Here is a 26,240-nt window from a genome sequence, read left to right on the forward strand (position 1 = left end):
AGTAGATAGAAGGGTCAGGAAGATTGATCCATAGTTGGAAGCCTGTCTCATGATCGGGCAGGGAGGGATCACTAAGAAAATGATGGTTGGAGGAGTTGGTCGGGATGGGAGATGTGTGTTGAAAGTAGATAAAGGACCAAACAGGATAACCTCTCAATATCTGCATTGCAAATCATAATGCCCCAAAGAAGAGAGAGAGTATGGGGAATATTGTCTACTATGGAGGCAGTGGGAGGGTGGGAAATATACTGGGGATATTGGTGGTGGGAAATATGCACTGGTAGAGGGATGGGTGTTTGATAAATGTGTGATTGTAACTCAGACATAAAAGCTTGTAACTATATCTCACGGTGAATCAATAAAATTAAAAATAATTAAATAAAATGATCCTCTACACATCATCTCTACCATACCCTTCCCTCTGGTAACCTCCATGTTTTTCACCAGGTCTAAGAGTTATTCTTGTTGTTACCCAGTTCACATACTTTGGTTAGTTAGACTCCATATATTATGATGGAAATTTATTATATATATCTTTGGTCTTGTAATTGATTTGTAGCAGGTACTTCAAAGAGATGGTTTTGCTTGTGGACAGGATTTTTTTAAAAAAATTCCCACTCTATCTGCACTTGGGATAAACTACCCTATCTCAGGATAAGAAAATGCTGATTTTAGAAAACTCCTTGTAGCCATACTGAGAAAATGCCATCATATTGTGTGTCCCTCCATATTGCTTGAGCATGAAACAAAGTAATGATGAGTTTTCAGTAATGCCTTATAAAAACAGGCTCTTGGACCCCTGAGCTATGTCTAAGGTTTCAGGTGTTGTTGGCTGGACCTAGAACCACCTGTCTGATCAGCTGGTATAATAAAAAAACTCCTTGTTCCCTCTCAAAAAAATTTTTTGCCTCTCTCAATGCCTTAAACCCCTTTTCATTCAAAATATGTTTAATGTAGCAATCTTTTTTATTTATAGTATGGAAATATTGTGTGGATATGCAACACATTTGAAATAGTATATTAGGAAATAAAAGGCTAATAATATCTCTGCTTTTCTCCTGCAAGATGTTCATAGCTTCAGAAACTTTGGATGGTATTTACTTTTATAATAATTGTTGTGAAGAGGAAATTTAATTCAGAATCTGTATAAAATGATAAAATAATTCTAAATAGCAGTTGCATCCATATTCATCGCTAATTACTAAATGGGACTGATTATAAATGTACTGGGAAACTATCAGAAAGGCATTGTTGATTTACTTTACATAGACAAACAAGCCATATAAAAAAATGAAAGCACAATGCTTACTGAATTGTAAGTGATTAAACATTAATGACTGTAAAGCTTAGTCAAACACTGAAAGTCTTCCACAGTGCATCATGTTGCGTGTCAATGGATAAAACAGAATGCCAATATAAGTTGGAATGCTCTGAAAAAGAGTTAAGCTTTGCCAATAGCCATAAAAGTATGTGTGCCAATGTCTAAAAATCTATCAATCTCTGTACAGTTTATGGAAGTTAGATTAGTCTGACAGTACCAAAATGCTCTGGTATCAATTAGCATGAAAATAAATTTCAAAGTTATTTTACATTCACTTATTTGTTTCTTTTCTGTTATGAATATAAATTTTAGCATTGATATAGTCAAGTATTTGATATATATCAATGCTAAAATTTGATATAGTCAAGTTACCCAATAAAAAATTGAGGAAGGGAATGATTATAGTCTTTGAACCGAGTGGACAAATGCAGTTAATTGGAGGTTCAAATCATTAGCTGTGCGATATTAAATGGTAATTAGAAAGGAGGGATACTAATATTCGCTCCTCCTGGTTTTTATCATCTCAAGAAAGTTCACAAGATCAATCCTCAGTCACTTCCATCACTTTGAGTAATCACTTTGCAGGAACAAAGTACTGGAATCTAGGGTAAGTGCCATTGTAACCCCAAAGTTTAGTTTAGTTCAGTGTCTCCAGAACTGTCATACATTTGCTACCTTATTTGACAAAAAAAAAAAGTGATCCTTTGGGGTCAAAGAAATAGTATAGCAAATAGGGCATTTGCATTGTCCTGGGCTAATCAGGGTTTAATGTCTAGCACCACACACAGTCCCCTAAGCCCTTGAGCACATCTGGGTATGGCCCAAAACGAAGAGTTTGCTTTAGAAGTCTGGAGTGATGGTACAGCAGGTGAGGCATTTGCCTTGTTGTCCAAGATTTCTCATATATACCTAAGCCTGCACAGTATGGGAAGTTCCTACTAATTGATATCCAGTCAAAAAGTCAGATCATCATCGAGATGTATTGAGATTATCTGTTGCAAAGCACATTGAAGACATATCTAAGAACTGAAAATGAATCAGTTGCAATATTTTACAATAATTTTTCTTTGTGTTATTAGGTGTTATAGTGTTATTTAGATTGTTTGCAAGACAACACTTTTATCTTTTAGGATTGAGTTTTATATTGTCTAGGCTATATTTGTTCTTGTTGCTACCTGTACCATCTTTCTACCTCCTTCATAAAAGAGTTCTAAAGTCTTTGCTTTCAATTATCCCATCCATTTGACCACAGATATTTTGGTGACTAGTTAAGCACTAATTTACCTAACAAATATTAAATTTGTCTGGAAATAAATGATAACACCTTTTTTACACAAAGATGTAAGACCCAATATTCACTGCTATCAAAAGACCTGGTGAAAAATCACTTAACCTATCTGGGCCAGATATCACTATTATAATATGATATCTCTCTTGTTAATCATGTCATTATTTTGAAGATTCAAAGAAAGCAGTAAGATAAGTTCTCAATAACTGTCATTACATCTATGTGAGTTAATGCTGATAAGCTACAAACCTGAGAAGGGTGCATATGAGGGGTAAAGTTTATACTCAGGGTGCATGACATACAATAGCTTTTAAAAACCACAAAGCATTATGATTATCTTAAGAGACAGCACATATATTTTTCTGGATAATTGTACTGACTGTTCTAGATTTGAGTATTAGTAGGAAAAAGGTCCAAGGGATGAAGTTATTCTATAAAGTATGTAAGAAAAATACACAGCTACAAAGGGAATGAAAAGTTAATGATAGTAGCATTCAGGATGACAAAATAACAATGAAAGTTTGCTTGTGGCACAATCTTTTAACTCACCAAAAGATTTTGGTATATGGGTTTCTAAATTTCAGAACCATTCTGACTCAAAGTGAGAGACACCACATTCATATGCCCAACAAGAAAATATTTACTGTTTTATTAGAGGAGATAGAAAAGAAAATCCTCTGATAACATAGAAGTTGGATTGCTTTGACCAATGATAAGTCTATGCATTTAGAATGCTTGAGCAGCATGGTTGAAAAACTTGGAAACTGCAACTTGCCCCACTATATGCATTATTAAATCCAACACATAATGAAAAGCAAAAATCATACTGTGGGAGGGTTCTAATAAAAATAGATTAAAAGCAGTTGAGGAGATCAAAAATTTTTCATCTAGTATTGGGATTTTTGAATTTTTATTTTGCTTTGACTTTTTCATTTTTGTATTAAAATACACTTTTTTTTCCTTTTTTTGCTTTTTGGGTCACACTGAGAGTTGCACAGAGGTTACTCCTGGCTCTATTCTCAGGCACTACCCCTGGTGGTGCTCAAGGGACCATATGAGATGCTGGGAATCAAACCCGGGTCAGCCGTGTGCAAGGCAAACACCCTACCTACTGTGCTATCACTCCAGCCCCTAAAATACACGTATTATTTTTAAAAGATACAAAAGTATCAGAGAATTTATTTCAGTTTCAATAAATGATCTACTTCCACTGAATAAATTTAAAGCTTACTTAAATTTTTCATCCCTCATTTAATTTTCAATCAGAAGTTCTTAATTTATGTAAATCAAGAGTTTCACTTTGTATCTATTCATGTCATTTGAACAGGACATATTATATACTAATCTTAGAAAAATGAGCAAAATACTACCATTCCTTTCACAGAGTCTAGAGCCTGGTGAGGGGGCCTTACTTTCTTACTAACCAAAGTATTCCAGACTCATTCATGTCACCATATAAAGCTTTAACATCTAAAATTCACTTTTGTTTTATGATAAAAATTTGTAACTAATAATTAAAGTTTTAATTTAATTTACACTTATAAAAGCATTTCGTGAGTTTTAAAAAATATCACTTTTCAAAGATAGCTTGAATTGTATACTATTTTTCTCACTTATTTAGTCAAATATAAGTTTGAGATAGCTACTAAGCATGAAAATTTTACCTAAGTAATCAAGAAAATATTTTGTAATGACACTTCTAAGGCATAAAACTATTTAAAGAGATTACTATAACTAACGCTCCAGCCCCAGATGTTACTGGTGCCCGCTCGAGCAAATCAATGAGCAATGGGATGACAGACAGACAGACAGACAGACTATAACTATACTTCTTTGAAAATATGCCTGTACTATAAAATGTAGCCAAGAACTTGGTCTTAACTTATGAATTCAAGAACCTGATATTCCCTGTGATTATATTTACATTAGTAAACAGTAAATTGACATTCTGACTTACACAAAAATATTCCTGGTCTTTATGAAACAGATAACCTAATTTGTGGTTAAAAAATTGTAGATTATAAAATTCTGAAACAGAAAATCCCTGGGCTGAGCCTCTACAGAAGATTGTCCACATAGACTAATGCAGAAATTTTTATGTGAATCAGAAGGTTGTTTTTGTTTTTGTTTTTAACACCTATTCCAGTTAGTGACAGAAACAGTCAGGTTTACCAGTAATTACAATAGTGTTATTCCTTGCAAGGTCATGATACTTACAAGACAAAATAAATTATGTAATTTAGAATCTAAGACCCCTTTGTTATTTCTGCAGAGAAATTCTTTGACAATGTGTAAAATAAAAAATAAATCAGGAGGGAAGAAAGAAGATACTGAGACACCTAGAGGCAAATACTGTGTTTTTTCCATTATAATCCCTGAAGTCAAAAGCTATTCATGGCATATATATGGTAGGCGCAAAATAACCTTACTTGAATAAAGCTAAGGTCATAGATAAGCCATCAACTAAATATTCATCCTTATATTTCTTTGTCTGCTATAAAATTGTTCCTATAATGCTTCTAAGGTATGGGGTCCCCATTAGATTCACCCCCTTGCATCCTCAATCGCCGCTAGCAGATTTTGAGTAGCCTCTGCATTTCTGCTGTTGGTAGGGATCAACCCTGTGGCCAGTAGACCGTGATATCCTTTGTTTTAAGATAAAAATATTAGAGCTTAAGTATTGCTGTAAAATGAAATAATATCTTTGGCACTGCATTTAAAATAACAACCTGCCTAAAGGCAATATTCTCTTCCCTTCATTGCACTGTGAATCTCTATTTCATATTCTGTACTTGTTCGGTGAGCAGTCCCATCCCCAGATACAGTTAGAGAAAAACCATGAGAACGTAATGAGTGCAGAACCTAGGAGAGAGACTGTGCAGGAGCAAAAATCTGTATGCTGTGGATTTTTAAAAAAATTGGCCCCAAAGCACAGTCATTAAATATGCACTGTGTTGATGAGGTGAAAGAAGGGTGGACTGTATGATGCATTTTTTATATTTTAGATATTCTCTTGATATAAATAGTGTTATTTAAAAACATCACGTTTACAGAGGAGAGATTTGGTTTTTTAGACTACTATTTTGGGTATGTCAGAGGGAACTACAAAATGTTAAAGATTAAGGAAACTGCATATTTAGTGATATATTTTAAGTAACTACTGAAAAAAAATTTTTGACATATTGTGTTAGGATTAAAAGATTTGACTTTAAATGAATGTTAAAGAAGAATTCCCAAATTAAAATGCATACAGTAAATATTACACCTTGTGATATTTTTACCATAAGTTAGAAAAGTGTTTACATAGAATCAGTCACTTTGCAGCTAATGGAAAGTTGTTCAGGTCCATCTATAACCACACCAATAAATTAAATTTTCCAATAAAAAAGACTGTCTATAGTCAGATACACAACAGAATTTTTAGACTGTGAAAGGACTAGAAGTTATATGTCTATTAAACCCATCACTTAGAAAATATATATATACATGCCTTTATGCAAGATCAAATACTCTTCCATTAAGCTTAGCACAATATAAAATAAATAAATTCAAAGTTTCAACTGGACATCTCTATAACATCATTTAAAATAAACAAACATTTTATTTCACTAGTATCTTAAAGCTTAGATTAGGGGCTGACAAACTGGATAGGATTAGTAACCTAAGTCTAACCTTGTCCTGTTTGTGATTCTTGGGTGAAGAGTTTTTATTTCTTCTTAGATTTTGTCTTTGACCAAGGCTAGTTTTTAAATTGTAAAAGGGTTGTAAAACAAACCAGAGTATACAACAGAAAGAAGTCACATATGTCTGATAAGAACTAAAATAATCTTTAGCTGACCAATCACAGAAATGTCTTGTCAATCCCAGGTTTAGATCCAAGCCTCCAGTAACTTGCCTTAATATGAAATTTTAGATTGAGTTAAAAATGCAATCTTCTTGCATTAAAGATACTTCTCTCTTGCTGTATTGTCTTCTAACACTATTTGTGCCACTTTAGAGGCTAAAATTATGGAAATGTCACTAGCAATATATCAAGTATTAAAATTTCTAGTTAATTTATATTATACAAAATATGTTATCAAAACATATATTTAAAATTTTGTATAACTTTTTATTAAAACTAATGATTTGGTGTGAAGTCATACACAATCATTTATAATTGACAACTTTTGACATATTTTGAAAATCAGGATCTGATGGCAAACAGACTTTGTCAAAGTAGTGAAAATTCTTATACCCAACTGTAATATTCTTTTCTATGAGTTTGTCTACAGAAGAAAATTATATCCCTCCACAAGTTTTAAATGTATCTTTATCTAAAGATACCTAAACATTTTAAGAACCTTTAAAATACATTTATTTGGTAGTAAAATCATTTAAATATGATTAACACTATAAACTAACTATAATTTAGAATTCAGTTTCAGTTTCTATAACTTTATTATTAATATAACTAAAATTAATATTATTTTATGTTAAATAAAATATACTATGTTATGGAACTAAAATATAAGATTGCTTTGATCATAAAAGATTAAAATTCCCCCAGTATAAGCAAATATTGTACTCCAAAATATCTTTACATTAATTGGGAGTAAAATTAATAAAATTTTTTCCCTTTTTTAAATATTATGCTAAATTATAATATCAAAGATGTCTTATTTCTTGCAGTGTAGAATTATTCCCTGTGATTATGTCTCTAAATAATAAAAGTGTTATAAAAGATACTAGAAACATAAAAAAGAATTAGGACACATTCTCACAAATGTTAAAAAAAATATTTTTCTTAAAGTGAATTTGAAAATTTTGGTAACAAATAATAGATGAAAACTTCATTTTGGGGAGGCCGTTTTATATGAATAGAAAATCCTTTCCTATTTATTTTCCTATTTATTAGCAAGTCGATATTTTGCAACTCACCTTAACTTTAATTTAATATAGTCATTAATGTCTGGAATGTCCCTATTTGCAGAGCAAAATTAATATCAAGTGTTGAAGTAGTCATAAGGTTGTTTTGTTTTGTTTTTTTAAATAATAAGTTAATACTATTTTTCTGAGGGGAAAAATGTGTCTGTTGTTAAAAACTCTAAATCTTTGACAGACTTTCAACAGAGAATAAGGCCAGTATGTACAAAAATATATGCCTAAAATCAACTGAAGATCAGTTTGTGGTGCAGATTTGAAAAGATTTGGGTCAATGCAAGATCTACACAATTTTTTTCTTCATTATTTTAAAACAAATGCACATATTCGTGGGTAAAACAGCCTAAAGCAATCTCCTTTAAACCATCTATTCCCAAAGATAAAATACCTCAGAAACAACAAGCCTTTGACATCTGTGACACAGGAGACATGCAGAAGTCATTAAGGGTATCCCCGAGGGGGTTCCAACAGTTGCTTCACTTTAGGGTGGGTGTGAGAAGGCTTAAAATTAAATTACTTTAAAATAAAGTAAGAACACTAAGCAATTTCCTGCCTTCCACTCAGTAGGGTTTCCCGTGAGAAAAGAAAGTAGGCAAAAAGCTCAGACAGACAGACAAACATATTTACCCCTAGGTGGAAGGTACAAATTAAATTAGCTTGCCACAAAAGGGAGATGTTTTCTCCTTCTGTTCAGATGTCATGGTAGTGAGGAAACATAGTCTGGGGCCAAGAAAAATGGCACAAATGCATTCATCAGAGCTACCATTCATCCTGATCCAAGGTCTAAACAGAACACATAAAAGAACAGCACTGTGGAAGGACTTCCTCTCCCTAGTTACCAAGTTGAGACTTGCAAAGGAACATGGGAGCAGGGGGTGGGGATCTTTGCAGAATATTTCAATGTTGATGGAAGTGTCAGAGGATGTTATGGAATTAATGACTGATTCTGAAAAAACATCAGTATAATTTGATTCCATATTTCATTGAAAGAGCTGTATTTTATGACACACAGTATGGTGTGTTTAAAGGTACATTGTGAACTTTCTTTCCCTCTGTAGCTGGAAACCAATATAGGCACTTCCAAAGAGTCAAGTATCTATTATAGTGCCTCATTAATATGCATGTTTTTGGCACTCAGTTTGGTTCAGCTGGTATGCTTTCCAGTATCTCATTCTTTATTTATATGAGACTAGGAGGTGTGACCTATGGAGCCAGTTGGCTGTCATGAATTGGAATATTCATTAAGACTCATGAATTATGCATTAGACTGCTTGTAATACTGAGATCCACATTTGATCTAGCCAGAACTCTCTACTACTTCCCATTCCATGGAATGATCCACATTTTGGTCAAACTGTATATGTGTCCCATATATTGTAGAAGGTGTGCTTGCAAATCTGTTACTTCCAAATGCTTGGAGGCTCTAAAACTCTTGTATGACTAAGTGGATTTCATTTTTCTTTTTTTTTTTTTTTTGCACGTTTGAAGGGCACAGTAGACATGATTCTCTTTTGCCAAACTAGGTTTGAGTAGCATTCTTCTCTAGTGTGATTACTATTTCCATCCATTACTGCCCTTGTTTACAAAAGTCACTAATGACTGGTTGAAAAGACTGTATTATGAAAGAAATATACCTGTCTCCTGGTGATCTACACATCAACATAAAGAGTCAAATATAAAGGACATGGAAAATATTTTCAAGAATTTAGTTTCTTTCACATAAAACAGGAAAATAATTTTGCTTATAACCTTATCAATTTTCTATCTTTTTTTTACTAAATAGGTATATCCAGGCCATTTTAAATTTAACTTGTAGATGTGACTATCATTATATAATTTTATTAAAATTAAACAATATTCATTAACTAGGAATTAATCATTTCTTCTTTAAAATAAATGTATCAATTAAAGACCCAGGTTTTTTTTCAATCCATAGACAAAAATATCAAGAGATAAAGTATAATATAATCACTTGGATATTTATGAATAAGCTTATCACTTTTAAAATTTTTAGTGCAAGTTATTCAGGTTAAAAATTTTCTCCAGAAGCTAATTATTAAATAAAAATAATTTATGCAATATTAACCTCAAAAGTTTAATTTACAAAGTTTTTCATCTTTCTCAACATTAGACCTGCCATAGAAGGAACTCCTATTCAGGGATGTAATTATCATTTAAAGTCTGAAACATCATTTGAATTTAGTCACTCTGTTTGCTATATTCTGGAAGACTAGACTAAAGAATCTATTGCCAGAGCTACAAAAGGTCATGGGTGAGTCCCGGGTAAAATAGCATTGTTTACAGATTTTTTTTAGTGAAGAGATTAGCTGTCATTTATTTTCACATACCTAACCGAGGAGCTTTAGTGGTTCCCAGCAAGAGTGGGTTCTCTTCTCTTTCTTAGCCTGTCACATCCTTGTCAGTTTCAATAAAATTACTTACCTGAATTATGCAAATGAGGTTTTGTTATGTCCAGCTCCCATCATTGTTCATCTCCACTACAGCTGAAAATTCTAGCAGACCCCTTGCTTACACTGTCTGATTTCAGGACTTCTTAGGTCAAGACCTTTCAACCTCAGAGCTTGACTTATGCCACAACCATTTGACAAATCGCCCAGACCCTCACAAAAGCCGCTTGAGCTCCAGAGTGGCTGCTCTCTCTATACACCACTGTTTCTCTGTTTTGACATTTCCTTCTCACTTTTCCTCTCAGCAATTAGACAAAGGGAGAAAAAGACATTTGTGTTTAAAGAATGCTTTCATTTAGGACTGTGATAAATGGCTCCCCCTTTCCAAGAAGCTGCAATCCCACCGCAGGACAGAAGGTTCCTTCACAAGGGGGCCTGGACAGTGGAGGCGGCCCAGCAAAGCCTTCCCGGACGTCAGCCTTTCCTCTCAAAGCCTGCAGAGAGTATCCACTGATCTCATCTATATTTTCAGTCAAAAGGAAAAAATGTAGCATGAACATCCCATATTCAAATATCATGATTGCAAATGCTAGGGCACAGTTTATAATGTGTTTCTAGGACTGTTTGGTGTTGGAAAGCAAATTTTCAATAAAAAAGGCATTGTGATTTTTTTTAGTCATGTTAATGCCATTTTAAAAAGTCTCAAATTCCACATATACCCCACTCACCATTATGTCTCATGTATCATCGAGAAAAAAATGAATTCACAGAACTATCAGAGATCTGACATTTTAGTGGCCCATGACAAATTTGAAGTATTTGTGGGGAAACTTGATTATATTCTTTTAAAAATAAAAGACAAGTCTATCATACTGAAATGAGAAAAACTGGCATTGTAATAAAATATTTAATAATAATTTATGTCAACCATGTTTTCATAAGCTTCTTTCAGAGTAATGAGTTAATGTTTATTGTTCCATTGGGAAAGAAAGATTGCCAAACATGCAAAATAATTGAAACTGCATGTGATTCAACTGTTGAGAGTTTCAGTAGAGCATTAGTGTGTTCCTGTTCATGTTATGGTTAATCTGTCGCCTTTGTTCATGGTAATGCATTAATCAGAACATCATCAAATGACATTCCCCAAAGAGGAAAGTCACCTCTAATCTGATATTGCACTTCAGTTAATAAACCAACAAATCTACCTTTAATATTTAAGGTATGATATGTACCTTTTAAAGTATGATATGTGTCTTTATTTGCACATAGGGATAAAACAAGAAAATGTAGAATGAGAAAAGCATTCATTAGCAGTTGGCCCATGGCATTTATCGGATTTACGGATCACTACTTTTAGAATCATTTAAGTTCCCTGTAAAATTATAACACGTTGTAACAGCATATTATTTTTATTTTATATTATTTGAAGCAATAATTTTTTTAAACTACCTCCTACTAATGGGTTTATAACATCATTACTTTGAATAAGAGCAAAACCTTGCCTGTGGTTTTAAAAAGTCAGTGTGCATTTGTGTAAACAAAACTATTTGTGATCTCTTCCTCTTCTTGCGTTTAGCTGTGGGAGCTAAAACAATATAAGTGAATAAACATGTCAGAGCTTCTATCTCCAAAATCAAAACAAAGCCAAAGGAGGAATCAATTTCATTTGGATTTTTATTGAGATCTTTGTGAGGGAACAGGGTCTTTAGTTGTTTCCCATGTAAAAAGCACTAGACCAGGCAGCCTGATATGCTTGAAATAATGTACCCTCAGGCCTAAAGGCCAGGCTGCATTCCGCTTCAGAGATCTTTTCCAGCATGCAGGGAATGCATTTAGTAAAAAAAGGAAACCATGGGAACTAATTTAGTAAACCTTTAACTGATACAGTATATGCTTACTTTATGGTTTCCATTCACTCTGTGAACTGAGAAGAGTAGAGTTGAGCTGGCTGATACGTAATTGAAAATGAGCATCAGTAAAACCTCAGAGCTCTAATTTTAATGACGAATATATTTAATGTTAAAGGCAGTTATCTTTGACAATATAAAGTCATATTACACCTGTACTTTTTGGTAGTATATAAAATGACATAATTTTAAGTATCTGCATATACTTGGCATAAACTGAATATGTATTAGTATTGGACTCTAAAGTTTCTCAGACTTCTCTTTTGACAACATTTTATGTGCTACAATGTCAATATGCTAGTTTTTAAAATTTTTGTTTTATTTATTTTTCATAAACAATTAGATACTTCCATATGAGTTTTGGTCAATAAAATATGTCTTATTTTTAGAGCAAAAATATCCTTTTCTCTGATGTGTCATATTTAATCAAATGATTATTTTTCCATTAATTTCTAAGCATTTTGTTTAATTCTTTACTTAGTATAAACATCAAAAATTATCCTGAATATTCATAAAAAAGTCTAACTTATTTATTCACTAACTGCCATTTTATTAAGGATAGGGAAAATAAATGTATTTCTTAGGCATATAGTAACTAGTAAATGTTGAAAGAATTTTTAAGTACCACAGAAACTCAGTGTGATAATAATAAAGTAGTACATAAGAAAAATATGTAAGCTCAATTTCTATTTTACAATAATGTAAAATTTCAGTGGAGGTGAGGTATTGGTTAATAATGTCTATCAGGGGCTGGAGAGATAAAAGTGTAGTTGAAAAGGTCTGTGTTCTGCACTCAGCTAACCTGGATTCAAATCCTGACTTCACCAGTAGTTATTCCTGAGTGGAGAGTCAATAGTAAATCCTGAGCACAGCCAGGTTTTTCCCCCAAAAGAAAATAAAAGATGGTTATTAAAGTAGTTGTGAAAAAAGCTTCTATCATTTCTTCACAGTCATGAAAAAAAGTACTTATTAAATTCTAATCATTGATTAGAAGAAATAGTTTTTCTTCTGTATAGATCAGATTCTCTATGGTTTTCCTATTCTGAATGATTGTTACATAACTATGACAGAATTTTGGCAGAAGAATTTTTTATCTAGTAAAACAGTTACCCATAAATCAGCCAAGAACTAATCAAAGAAACTGCTTTTATTTTTGTTTCTATCACTTATTATCTTATCTTTAAACCAGGTCTTCCTACCCAGTATTTAGTTGTCTAAGAGACCACCCAAAAGAGTCTTGTTTTCTGAAGTCATTCATAATGAGGTGAGTAGGACATCACCTCATTATGAAGTTATATAGTCTGAAATAAGAAACTGCATTTTATTTTGAAATTTATCTGTGATCATGATGTCCAATTTGTACCAAGGTATTAAAAATTATGCAACCTTGTTTCTCAAAATTATGGATGAAACTTCTTTTTGTACTTTATCTTCCTAGTGCTTTTAGAACACTTTAAAAAGAAATAATTATTGGACTTGTGAAATATAAAGAAACTGTATTATTTTCCTTGTCCCATTCACTCTGCAAACATAACCTACTCCTTATCCAAAATTACCAATCTCAGTGAACGGCATCACAGCAGCTGTCATCAAAATTACAGAAATTTGGAATACCCAGAAATCCTAATGCATTGCCAAAGGAACAATAATGAGAATAAAAAGACACCCCAGAAAATATTTGCCTACTACTCATGTGATAAATGGTTAAAATACAAAATATATAAAACACTTTAAAACCTTAACAACAACAAAGCAATCGACCCATCAAAAAAATGGAAATGAGGACCCTCTGCACCTAAAGACTTTGATTCCAGAGATGTAACACATTCGGGCATCCAGTGCAGCAACCGATAGCGATGCACTGGGACACCGAACTGGGCTACAACTCTGTGCTGCTGGGGGTGGATTTTTTTCCTCCCCACCCTGTCTTCCTGCACGAAAAGCAGCGGCCTGGCAGCACCCACATGGCAGGCGCCATCTTCTGTGACTCCAAACCCACAGGTATTCGGTTTTTACTTTTGGGGCTCCCAGGAACTCATGGGAAGGGGGCGTAACTGGCACGCCCTCGGCCCAGATAAATCCAGAGCCGCTGAGCGACTCTGCGCCTAAAGACTTTGAATTCAGAGACTTCTTACAGCAATGCACTGGGACTGTGAGCTGGGCTATGTAATTTCTGGCAGAATTTTCCCTGGACTTTATACAGAAATCCAAAACCGCGCGGATGCTGCTGCGTCCGCGCAACTTAACATTTATAATTGTCAGCAATGTGAAATGGTTCCATTTGAACAGGTCTGACTTGGGGGGGAAACTCCAAATAATAACAGTAAGTTTTTGTTGAAATATTGAAGGTTTTTAATGTAGCAGCCACCTCACCTCTGGACTGTGAACTAAGCAAAAGCCCCACGCTGGCTGATGCGGCGTGGCGTACACCATACTATGCAGGAGCAGGAAGGGGGATGAGGGGGGAAAAGAAAAAAAAAAGGGAAAAGGAAAAAGGAAAAAAAAGAGAGAGAGAGTTATGTACTTGTAGCAGTGGGGCTACATACCTCTTCATTTCCAGCAATGAAAAACTAATTATCAAATGTAGTAGGTCTGTCTCTCTTGGTTGGAAACTCCAACAACTATAGTGAGTTTTGTGTTGAATTATGGAATGTAATCAAGGTAAAGAAAAAATGAAGTGAAATTCATTAGTTATACAGTAGGGGGTAGGGGGGGGGCGGGGGGTATACTGGGGTTTCTGGTGGTGGAATATGGGCACTGGTGAAGGGATGGGTGTTTGAATATTGTATAACTGACATATAAACCTGAGAACTTTGTAACTTTCCACATGGTGATTTAATAAAAAGTTTAAAAAAAAATGGAAAGGAGTGGGGCCAGAGTGATAGCACAGCGGGTAGGGCATTTGCCTTGCACGCAGCCGACCCGGGTTCGATCCCCGGCATCCCATATGGTCCCCCAAGCACTGCCAGGAGTAATTCCTGAGTGCAAAGCCAGGAGTAACCCCTGAGCATCGCTGGGTGTGATCCAAAAAGCAAAAAAAAAAAAAATGGAAAGGAGAAATGAACAGAAACTTGCTCCAAGTAAGCATACAGATATCCAATAGATATATACATATCTCTCTCTCTATCTATCTCTATCTCTATCTCTTTCTCTCTCTCTCTATGTACATATAGAGAGAGTGAGAGAGCATTATATATATATATATATGTACATGACTAGAGTGATAGCACAGCGGGTAGGGTGTTTGCCTTACACGCAGCCGACCCCGGTTCAATTCCTCCGTCCTTTCAGAGAGCCAGGAAAGCTACCGAGAGTGTCCTGCCCGCATGCCAGAGCCTGGCAAGCTACCTGTGCTTGCCAAAACCAGTAACAAGAAGTCTCACAATGGAGACAATACTGGTGCCCGCTAGAGCAAATCGATGAGCAATGGGGTGACAGTGATACAGTGATATAATTAGTTATATATAATACAATATAATATATAACATATATTACATATATGACTCTGCGCCAGGCTGTTTTCACTCAGGGAGAGCCCCAGAGTGGGGCAGATGAGAGCCCTCCCTGACCCAAGGGACCCAGCCCTGGCAGATGACTTCCAAAACCCAACGTGACACATTATAAGACTCTCCCTACTCATTTCCCATAATTACCACACCATATTTGACTGGAGGCAAGATGGCGCCAATGCTGCCTGAACCCCTGGCGCTCTCCCAAGCCCAGCTCACCATCTTGCCTTAGACAACACGCGGCTCAGCACATCAGGCATGGAATTCTATGTGTGATCCCTGCTGGAACTCTACGCGTGATTCCTGATGGATATCACTGGCTGTTTTGCAAGATTCAGAGTTAATGGCATTGGCAGGGCACAGAGAAACCGTGGCGGCAGCCACAGCATCACTGCCTGCCCTGGCCGGGCTGAGATGCAGTGCCATCAGACACAGAGCCGTGGCAGCAGTGCACACAGCTGCTCATCCACTGTGGGGTGCTGTCAGCCAGCCACGGGGTGACCTGGGACTCGGCACAGGTGTTTGACCTGGCACAAACCCTCCTCAATAGGGTCCTGCTCTGCCAGCTGCTCAACAACCTCCGGGTGCACTCTATCAACTTCAAGGAGATCAACCTGAGGACGCAGATGTCCCAGGTGCTGCCCAGAGATGAGGGCAGGTGCGTGTTTGTCAGTGTGCAGATCGTTACAACATGCCAGTCGACCAAAAGCTTACATTCGGTAGACTGGAAACACCAGTAAAAGTGATTAGAGGCCAACCCAAAAGCCTCCATCCCTCTCGGAGAGGCCGGCAAGCTACTGAGAGTACCCCACCCGCATTACAAAGCCTGGCAAGCTACCCGTGGCATATTAAATATGCCAAAAACAGAAACAACGACGGTACTCATTCCCCTGATCCTGAAAGAGCCCCCAATACATCATCAAGCTACACTAGCACACGACAGGCATGAATGGAGACGTTACTGGCACCTGCTCGAGCAAATCAATGAACAACAGGATGATAGTGATATAGTGATACAGTAAATTAATATATAATTAATACATAATGTATAATATATAATGCTGTATATCCCTTACCATCAGGGAAATGAAATCAAAACAATATTTTTGAAATATTGAAATTATTTAAATATTTGAAATATTGAAATAATTTTAAATATGAAATATTACCTCAGACCAGTTAAACTATCAGACATGAGAGAGAAAGAAACAAAACAATCAATGTTGACATGGATATGGGAAAAAAGGGACCCTCATTCACTATTGGCGGAAATGTTGACTGATTCAACTGACGGGAAAATAACAGACACACTTTGCAAAAAAATAAGAATTGAACTCCCATATTACTCAGTTGTTTCACTTCTTGGCATCAACATCAAGAGCTCTAAAACTCTATTCTGATAAAACATTTCACTCCAATGCTCAATACAGTAATATTCACAATATGAAAACAGCCAATGACCAAGAAGGGATGGTTTGATAAAAAAACTATGTTATATATACAAAAAGAATACTACTTGTCTACGAGAAAAGCAAAGTCATGCAGTTTCATTTCACGTGGATATATCTGAGGAGCAGTATGTTAAATTAAATTAAAAGCAAGGGATAGGTAGAGAATAGTTCATCTCTCTATATATGGGAAAGAAAGAAACACAGTATGGGAATAACAAATGGTCATAGACACCAAATCCTGAAAACTGGTCTACTGAGCTTACCATAGTGTGGGGCAAGGGAGTCAGGAATTGGGGCCTGAGGGGTGACAGTCTGGTGAGAGAGGAGTGTTGAAACATTGTATGCATAAAACTTTTTCAGTAACAGTAATGTAAATCATATTGCTTTAAAGGTTACTTTTAAAAAAACCACTTTTAAAGATACACAAATTCTCCAAAATTGCCACCTTCACAAAAGCCCTTTTCCCTTCTACAACAGTCTTCAGCATAAAATGCAAGTCCAAACAAACAGCAGCCCAGTGACTTTTGGTATCTCCACATAGACTTCAGGATAAAGTCAAATGCCCTAGTAGATCCCACAACTCCTTAGCTACCACTTTTCATACATACCTTGAAGATTTATGCACTGCTTCATCTATCCTTTATGTTTTCACATAAAGTTCTTATAGTGTGATTAACTCTCTTCCTCTTATTCTTAATCGAAATTCCACATACCTAAGCACAACACTTAATCCCTCTAATTTCTCCAAGATTCTTCCACCACTAAGCATCCAATTTATATGGTCTGTATACTAACACCCAGTCCATTTAGTTATTTTTATATTTCCTGTTCACACTGAACCTTGAACTATTGAACTATTGAACTATTTAAGAAAATTTCTGTTTGTCTCAATTGCTTGGTATTCAATTAGTATCTGTAAAAATAGAAACTACCAAAACACAATAACTGAAAATTATGGAGATTTTGATAAATACCCTGATTTTAATACAAACAAAAAATAACTTAAGTAAAAAATTACAATAATAGAAATAAAGAGAGTTATTTCCACCATGAATAACTAAAGTTACACTCGCATATAGAAAAAAATTAACATATGGAAAAATATGTAAAGAGCTTATAAGTTATTACTCCACTCAAATACCAACAAAAAAGAAGAGCCATTATGAAAATCACTCTCGCAGACTTTTTCAACATCTGAAGTTGGGAGTTCTGCTATTATCCTCAGATCAGAAAAGAAGAAGAGTAGCCTAAGATACAATCCAAAATATTATGAGGTGAAGCAAATCAAATTCAAAGCTCACAACTGCAAGACAAAGCCTACTAGATAAAGAGTTTAAGGAACTTGATTCTAGAGAGACATGACAACAGGAAACCTTTCCTGCAGCCAACCCAAGTTCAACCCTTAGTATAGCACATTGTTCCCAAATCCTGTCAGGAATCACAACCAGGAATAATCCCTGAGCAATGCTGTGTGTAGCATATATACATATATGTATGTGTATATATATATGCATATATATATATACACATACATATATATATGGGCTAGTTTAATTACTATGCAATAGAATATTTCCACTACTTCATGTCTAAGAGTCATATAAATACTACTCTGGTATAATAGTGATTTATAGCTACAAGAGTGGTAAGACACAAACTTCTATGAAACGTTAGAGAGGACTTACTTGAGGGGAGGAAAAAAAAAGCCACAGAGAATTCTGAAGCCCCTGATAAATACAACCAATGAGCACATTAAACACAATCAAAATCCTTGTCAGATTGCAATAAATCCTAACAGTGAAGACCTATTTACTTCAACTGTAATCATTCAAAATAGTGTGTCCGACTTTCACAGAAAATTACAAGACATGACAAGAGGTAGGAAAAAGGAACAATCAAAAGAAAGAAAGCAATTATTAGAACCAGATGTAGGACTGACAGAGAAGTCAAAGTAATTAATATGTTAATAGCTTTAATGGGGAAAGAAAACACATTCAAAAATAGAAATTTGACATGATTACAATGATGAAGGCTAAGCAAGAATTCAAAAGAGGGCCAAAGAGATAGCTCAACAGGCCAAGAGCAGTTTTCATGCTGGAGGCCTGATGTAATCCCTGGCATCACAAATTCTTTTGAGCATTGCCTTTTACAATCCTCAAACTAGGAGTAGCCCCCCAAACAGACAAGGTGTGTACGCTGAAAAGGAAATGAATAAATAAATTAATAAACAAATAAGGTTTCAAAAGAAGTGATAGAATTAAAAAGAGAGTACAGACCTGAAGCTGGTTTGTTTGTTTGTGTGTTTGTTTGTTTTTTGACTCATTAAGAGACTGCCATTCCAAGTAAAGAATAAGTGAAGTTTAAGTAGGCCAATCAAAATTTCCCAAACTAAAACACAGAAAAGAAACCAAAAAAATATACAAAGCAGCAAAATACTTTCAAAAGACTAATAAATAGACTTAGATGCGATTAGCTCCAAAGATGCAGAAGAACAAAGCAAAAAATATATATATTCAAAATAAAATTTCCAAGATTATTGCTAGAACTTAATGCAGAGATTAGAACAAATCAATAAAAAAAAGTTTACCTAAGTATATCATATTCAAATAACAATAAGTGGAATATAAAAAAATCTTTGAAGAGTTAGAGAACAAATAGCCTTATCTTAGAGATATAAGGATAATAAATATAGTAAGCATCTCACCACAATCTATATAAAAAAGAAGTAAGTGATGTATTTAAATTGCTTAACATGTTCATTTCCAGAAAATTTGTTTGTTCCAAAAAGAATGAATCCAATGATCAAAGAAGCCTAAAAGAAATTGATTAATGCTTTTTGACCACACACCCAGCAGTGCACAGGACTTACACCTGGCTTTGGGTTAAGGGCTCACTCTGGTGTTAGTGCTCAGTTAATCATATGTGGTGCTGGGGATGGAGCCAGTGCAAAGAAAGTGCCCTGACTTCGAATACTATCTCTATATTCCCTATATTTTGAAAATTAAGCAATTATAGGCAGAGAGTCTCTTGCCTGCACGCCTGGCAGTTTTCCCCCCGGCTCCTCAGAGGGGATGGGCTCTAGCTTCCCTCCCCACCCCGAGCAGAGTTCCCGGTGGCCGAAGATCCCGGAGGCTAGCCACAGCCAAGCTCAAGGCCCCTCTCCACACGTTTGGATGAGCCTCACACATGAAGGTACTGGCAGAGGAACCCAGATGTGTGGGATCCAGATCTGAGACCTCCAAGCCTGCTCGGATCAGGACTGGGCCTCCTCCACCCAGATTTCCCATTTCCCAGTAGCTAGGCGGTCACACCCAGGGACTGCCCCCAGTGCCATGTAATCCCATCAACAGCCAGCATCCAGAGACTTAAAAGCAAACTCCAAGAAGCAATATCTTATAGCCTACTTCTTCCTCTGAAAGAACCTGGCAAACAACTGAGAGTTTTTTGCCCACATGGGACAGCCTCGCAAACTTCCCATGATGTATTAATATGCCAAAACCAGTAACAAGCTGGGTCTCATTCCCCTGACCCTGAAAGAGCCTCCAGTGTGACATCCTTGGGAAGAACGAGTAGAGAGAGGCTTCTAAAATCTCAGTGCTTGGATGAATGGAGATGTACTGAGACCACTTGAGAAATTCAACGATCAACGGGATGATGATGATGAAGCAATTATAAAAACTTAGGGAGTCAACAAAATCTGTACTGAGAGAGAATTCTGTAGTATTCCCTTTATAGAATAGAAGGAAGAGACTAAAATAAATAACTGTCCCGGTTAGGAAATAAAAAATAAAATCATGTATTCCTAAATCAATGAGATAAAAATTAAATCTAAGACCATAAATTAATGAAATTTTAAGTATAATAAAGGAAATTTATTTTAACTTAACTTACTTGTTTGAAAAATGATAAAATTTATATATTCTTAAATAATCTACACAAAATATTAAGAAAAGAGGAATTATCAGTATCAAAGACAAAAATAAGTAGTGATATAATAATCATCATTAAAACAATAATAAGAGGTTGAAGAGATAGTAGCTGAGTTGGGTTCTGGTCTTGCACATGGCTGAGCTGGGTTCAATCATCAGCATCCCAGGTATTTCTCCTAGCTCTGCCATGGGTAAATCAGAGCATAGAGCCAGGAGCAAGTCCTGAGCACTGCCAATTGTGGCTCCCAAACCAAAATAAATAAAATAAAATAAGATAAAAGGATAATAAAAGAATACAAAATAATACTGCACTCAGAAATTTATTATTTTAGGTGAAAAGAACAATTCCTTGAAAGTCACAAATAAATAAAACTTGTACAGTGTAGCATAACATAGCCTCAGGTAGTTTAGGCTTATTGGGTTACTCTCGTTACAGTGCTCCCATTCCTCTTTGTTTATTTATAGCTTCTTTCTTAGTGTTCTGTTGACTTTTGTAAATATTGTTTTTCTCTTCTCCTTGAGTCCTTTGCATAGTTTATTCAGAGCCATGTTCTTTTTGTATGGACACAGAAAGACTTAGTCAAATGTTATGCTTTTGTTACCTGGGAGTCATTTGACTCTACATGATATTTTCCTCCTGGGCATCTGTTCTCTCAACCTAAGCCTCAGCTGCCCTTACTTCCTAGCACTCCCAAAAACAGAGTTCCAACAAGGGACGGGACGGACCCAGGGCAAGCGGTGAGTTGTGTGCTACCCTGGCATTGAATTGGGCCTGGCCAAAGTGCCTAATGCTTAACTATAAGTTAAGAGCTTGGTTATGGACAAATGATGTCATGATCCAAATAGTGATAAATAGATTTGGACCCTGCTAGGGTTAGGAATGATTAATCTGGCCTGAGTGCTGCAGTCTGAGTCTGTGGCAAGATGTTGCCAGGAGAGCTGCCTTGCAAGCCTCAATGTATCTCTTGCTATGTCCATACAAAAATAACTAGTATTAAGATGTTAATGAGTGTTTGGAACAAGGAGAGGAGAAAAAACCCTTAAGAGGTATTTTACCTGCTGGCAGTCCAGAAGGGCTTTGGAATGCCCTACCCTCAGGAAGGGCTTTCTTATGTTGATTTTGCTACCTGGCTGTGTGTAGCTTAGGGGCAAGGAGGAGAGAGACAAGAGAACCCAGAGCTGCTGCTGTAGATCCAGAGAGAGGACGGAACTGGGAGTGCAGAAGGTGAGAAAGATGGAAGATTGAATAAAAAGTAACTAATCAGCAACCAGCTTGGTCCTCATTCTTACTTCGCCTGTCCTTGGCCAACGGCCGTCCCGATCCAGCCCATACACAGCGGATCCAGAGCACCAAACACAGGCGGTGAGACAGAGCCACTCGGAGAGCCCTCGAGTGCACACTCCCGTCAGCGTGTTTTAGTTTTTTACAGTTCAGGAAAAAAAAGTACATAAGCCAAATAGCCTATATTTATTAAAGAAATTAAAGCACCAATGGGTAGCTTTCATTAAAAAAAAAAAAGACAGCCTCAAACCCTAATGGTTCCACTGATGAATTCTACCAAATATTTAATTGATAAAACCAAGACTTCATCATCTCTTCCAGCCGAGAAACCTCTTGGTTCATCTTAAAATGTCAGCATTCTCCAAATATAAAAAAGATAACAATATTGTCTAAGAAAAAATGCTTTAAACCAAACTATCTGTATTGTGCTAGTGTGAATAATTTGGTATCTGAATAACACCACATTTATTGCCCTGGTTATCCCCAGAACCCCCTCTCCAAGCAGCATTGCATCATAAGACCTGAGCCCTGAACAATTCAACTCTTCCTGCTGGCTGGGATCCCCAGGGTCCACAAAGCTGCGCTGAAAACCTCCCCTGACCAAAATTAGAATATCTGCAAAACCTACATCTAACATCATAGTTAATGGTGAGAGATTGTATACATTCTCCCTAAAGTAAAGAACAAGACAAAGATAATTCATCACCACAGCATTGTTGTAGAATTTCTAGTTAATTTTCTTAAAGCATGCACACACAGAAGTTGAGAAGGTAAATAAAATTGTTTGCTTTCAATTTATTTTGTTCTGGAAACTGATTTGTTCTGATATTACCTGATGATTTATGGGGAGAATATCAAAAGATTACAAAATGCTACAATTTTTTAAAACTTTTTACAAACCAACCTTTTGGACAGAATAAGCAAATACATAACATTTTAACATATGATTCTAATTATAAGGGTCAATTTTTTTTCATTCTAGCAACAACGAAAAACTGGAAATAGGATTCTATAATACCATTAGTAGTATATAATAATAAACTGTTCTGATATGTGAATCTAATAAAATATGTGCAGGGTCCAACTTTAGAAGTTACAAAACACTGGTAAAAGAAAGAACATATCCAGGGGCCAGCAAGTTAGCATTGTGGAAGAGTCATTGCCTTCTATGAGGCTGACTAGGTTCAATTTCTGGCACCATACATGGCCCCCCGAGCCACAACAGGACTAATCCCTGGACACCTAGCCAGAAGTAAGCCCTGAGCAGCAACCAGATGTGCTCCAATACACTCTATTTTAAAAAAGAAGATATCTAAATAAATGATACTTTCCATGTTTATAGATTAGAATAGTCTTTCTCAACTTTCTTTCAATATTGTTTTCCCTCTATGACTTCTCTCTCCTACCAACTTGTCTCTTACTCTCATGCCATACCACCTATTTGCATGGTTTTTATCTGTAGATACTCTTGGAACAATCTGAGTGCCCAGGTGAACAAATTCAATATATACAATATTAATTCATAAGAACTGGAAGAATGTATAAGTTCAGTACCATCCCTGTCAAAATCCCAGAAATGTATGCAATACAAAATGATAAACTAGTTAGCAAGTGCACATGAATTATCAAGAACACTGTATCACTGTATCACCCTCACCCCCTTGCTCATCAATTTGCTCGAGTGAGCACCAGTAAAGTCTCCATTGTGAGACTTGTTGTTACTGTTTTTGGCATATTGAATACACCACGGGTAGCTTGCCAGGCTCTGCCATGTGGGTGAGATACTCTCGGTAGCTTGCCCAGCTCTCCAAGAGGGGCAGAGGAATCAAACTTAGGTCGGCTGCATGCAAGGCAAATGCCCTACCTGCTGTGCTATTGCTCCAGCCCATCCAGAACAAATAAACAATATTATACTGAAGATAAAGTAGAAAGACTGAAATTATCTGATTTTTTTAGCTTACTATAGAAGTATAGAAATCGAGACTGCATAATAGAGGTAAAAAATAGTCATTAAAACAATAGAATTAAAGAGTTCAGAAATAGACATGCAAAAATGTGACTTCAGTTTTGCAGAAACTTTTCAAAAAATTGAAAAGCAGGAAAGAAGAATCTATACAAACAGTTGAACTTAGACACACTTTATATATCTTACTATCATTGTCTGTCTGTCTGTTTCTCTCCCATGCATATTTGATCCAGGTACTGTGCACTCAAAGAAAAGAAATGTGGATCCCTACTCTTTATTTATTTTTTTTCTTTTCTTTTTGGGTCACACCCGGCGATGCACAGGGGTCACTCTTGGCTCTTCACTCAGGAATTACCCTTGGCGGTGCTCAGGGGACCATATGGGACGCTGGGGTTAGAACCCGGGTCGGCCGCGTGCAAGGCAAACGCCCTCCCCGCTGTGCTATCACTCCAGCCCCAAGGATCCCTACTCTTTCAATGTTAGTTGGAAACAGTAACTTCCTTTTAAAAGGCAAGAGAAAGAGCAACATCATAACAGAGAAACCTGACCACCATAACATGAATCAGATATTCAAGATTAACAATGATAACTCAAAACCACGATATAAGATTGATGCTGTAGGTGTCAAGAGACAGTAGTACTGTGACCAACATCAATTAGATTACCAGCATCAACTGGTACCCCAATCATCATTCAGTGCAATCCTGGAGTTTCCAGAAGCTCCAAGCAGCCTCAGTATCCCCAGAACTGCAGAACGTGAGGTGCATCACATCTTCAGGCCCTTGCACTGAACGTCAGGCCCAGCTGTCTGAGAATCACTGATGATGGATTGGGGCTTCTGAGCTCCACATAGGAAGCCAATATTTTTTTTTTAAAGACACTTTACCTTTGTGGTCTTTCTTGTAGAAAACCTTAATCCCATTCTTTTTTTTTTTTTTGCGTTTTTTTTGGGTCACAGCCAGCGATGCTCAGGGGTTACTCCTGGCTTTGCACTCAGGAATTGCTCCTGGCAGTGCTTGGGGGACCATATGGGATGCCGGGGATTGAACCCGGGTTGGCCGCGTGCAAGGCAGACGCCCTACCCGCTGTGCTATCGCTCCGGCCCCCTTAATCCCATTCTTATATGACAAGAATATCATAAAAACCCAATGGAAAAATTGGAGGAATATTTCACAAGATAATTGACAAACATTGCACTGTAGCACTGTAGCACTGTAGTCCCGTTGTTCATCGATTTGCTCAAAGTGGACACCAGTAACTTCCCCATTGTGAGACTTCTTGTTACTGTTTTTGGCATATCAAATACGCTATGGGTAGCTTGCCAGTCTCTCCATGCTCTTGAGAGGGATGGAGGAATCGAACCTGGATCAGCCGAGTGCAAGGCAAAGGCCCTACATGCTGTGCTATCGCTCCAGTTGACATAATACTATACTTAGAAAATCAAAGTCATCAAATACAAAGAAAGTGTGAAAAGGTATCACAGTAATAGAACTATTAAGTAGCAGCTAAATGTACTATGGCACAAAAGATTTTTAGTTTAATGTAGTCTCATTTGTTTATCTTTGTTTCCACTTGCTTGGTCAGTGGTGTTTCATCTTTGAAGATGCTCTTAACTTCAATGTCATGGAGGGTTCTGGTCACATTTTCTTATATGTATCTTATCGATTCAGGTCTGATATTGAAACCTTTAATCCATTTGATCTGACTTTTGTGTCAGGCATTAGAAAGAAGTCTGAGTTCATTTTTTTGCACATAGCTGCCCGTTTTCCCAGAACGGCTTGTTGAAGAGGCTTTTCTTGCTCCACTTCATATTTCTTGCTCCCTTATCAAAGATTGAGTGATCATATATTTGAAAGTTCATATCAGGACATTCAACTCTGTTACATAGATCTGCAGGTCTGTCTTTATTCCAGCACCATACTTTTTTAATTGTTGCTGTTTTGTAGTACAATTTGAAGTTGGGAAAGGTGATGCCCCCCACGTTCTTTTTCTCAAGGATTTCTTTAGCTATTCATTGATGAGGGGGGTGTTGTTTCATATAAAGTTTGGGAGTGTTTGATCTAGTTCTTTGAAAAAGGTCATGGGTATTCTTACAGGGACTGTGTTGAATCTGTACAATGCTTTGGGGAGTATACCATTTTATCAATAGTAATCCAACCCATGAGCAAGGGATATGTTTCCATTTTCTTCTGCCCTCTTTAATTTCTTGAAGCAGTGTTTTGTAGTTTTCCTCAAATAGGTCCTTCACTTTTTTAA

Source organism: Sorex araneus, chromosome 1 (genome assembly GCF_027595985.1).
Source record: "Sorex araneus isolate mSorAra2 chromosome 1, mSorAra2.pri, whole genome shotgun sequence".
Taxonomy (NCBI): domain Eukaryota; kingdom Metazoa; phylum Chordata; class Mammalia; order Eulipotyphla; family Soricidae; genus Sorex; species Sorex araneus.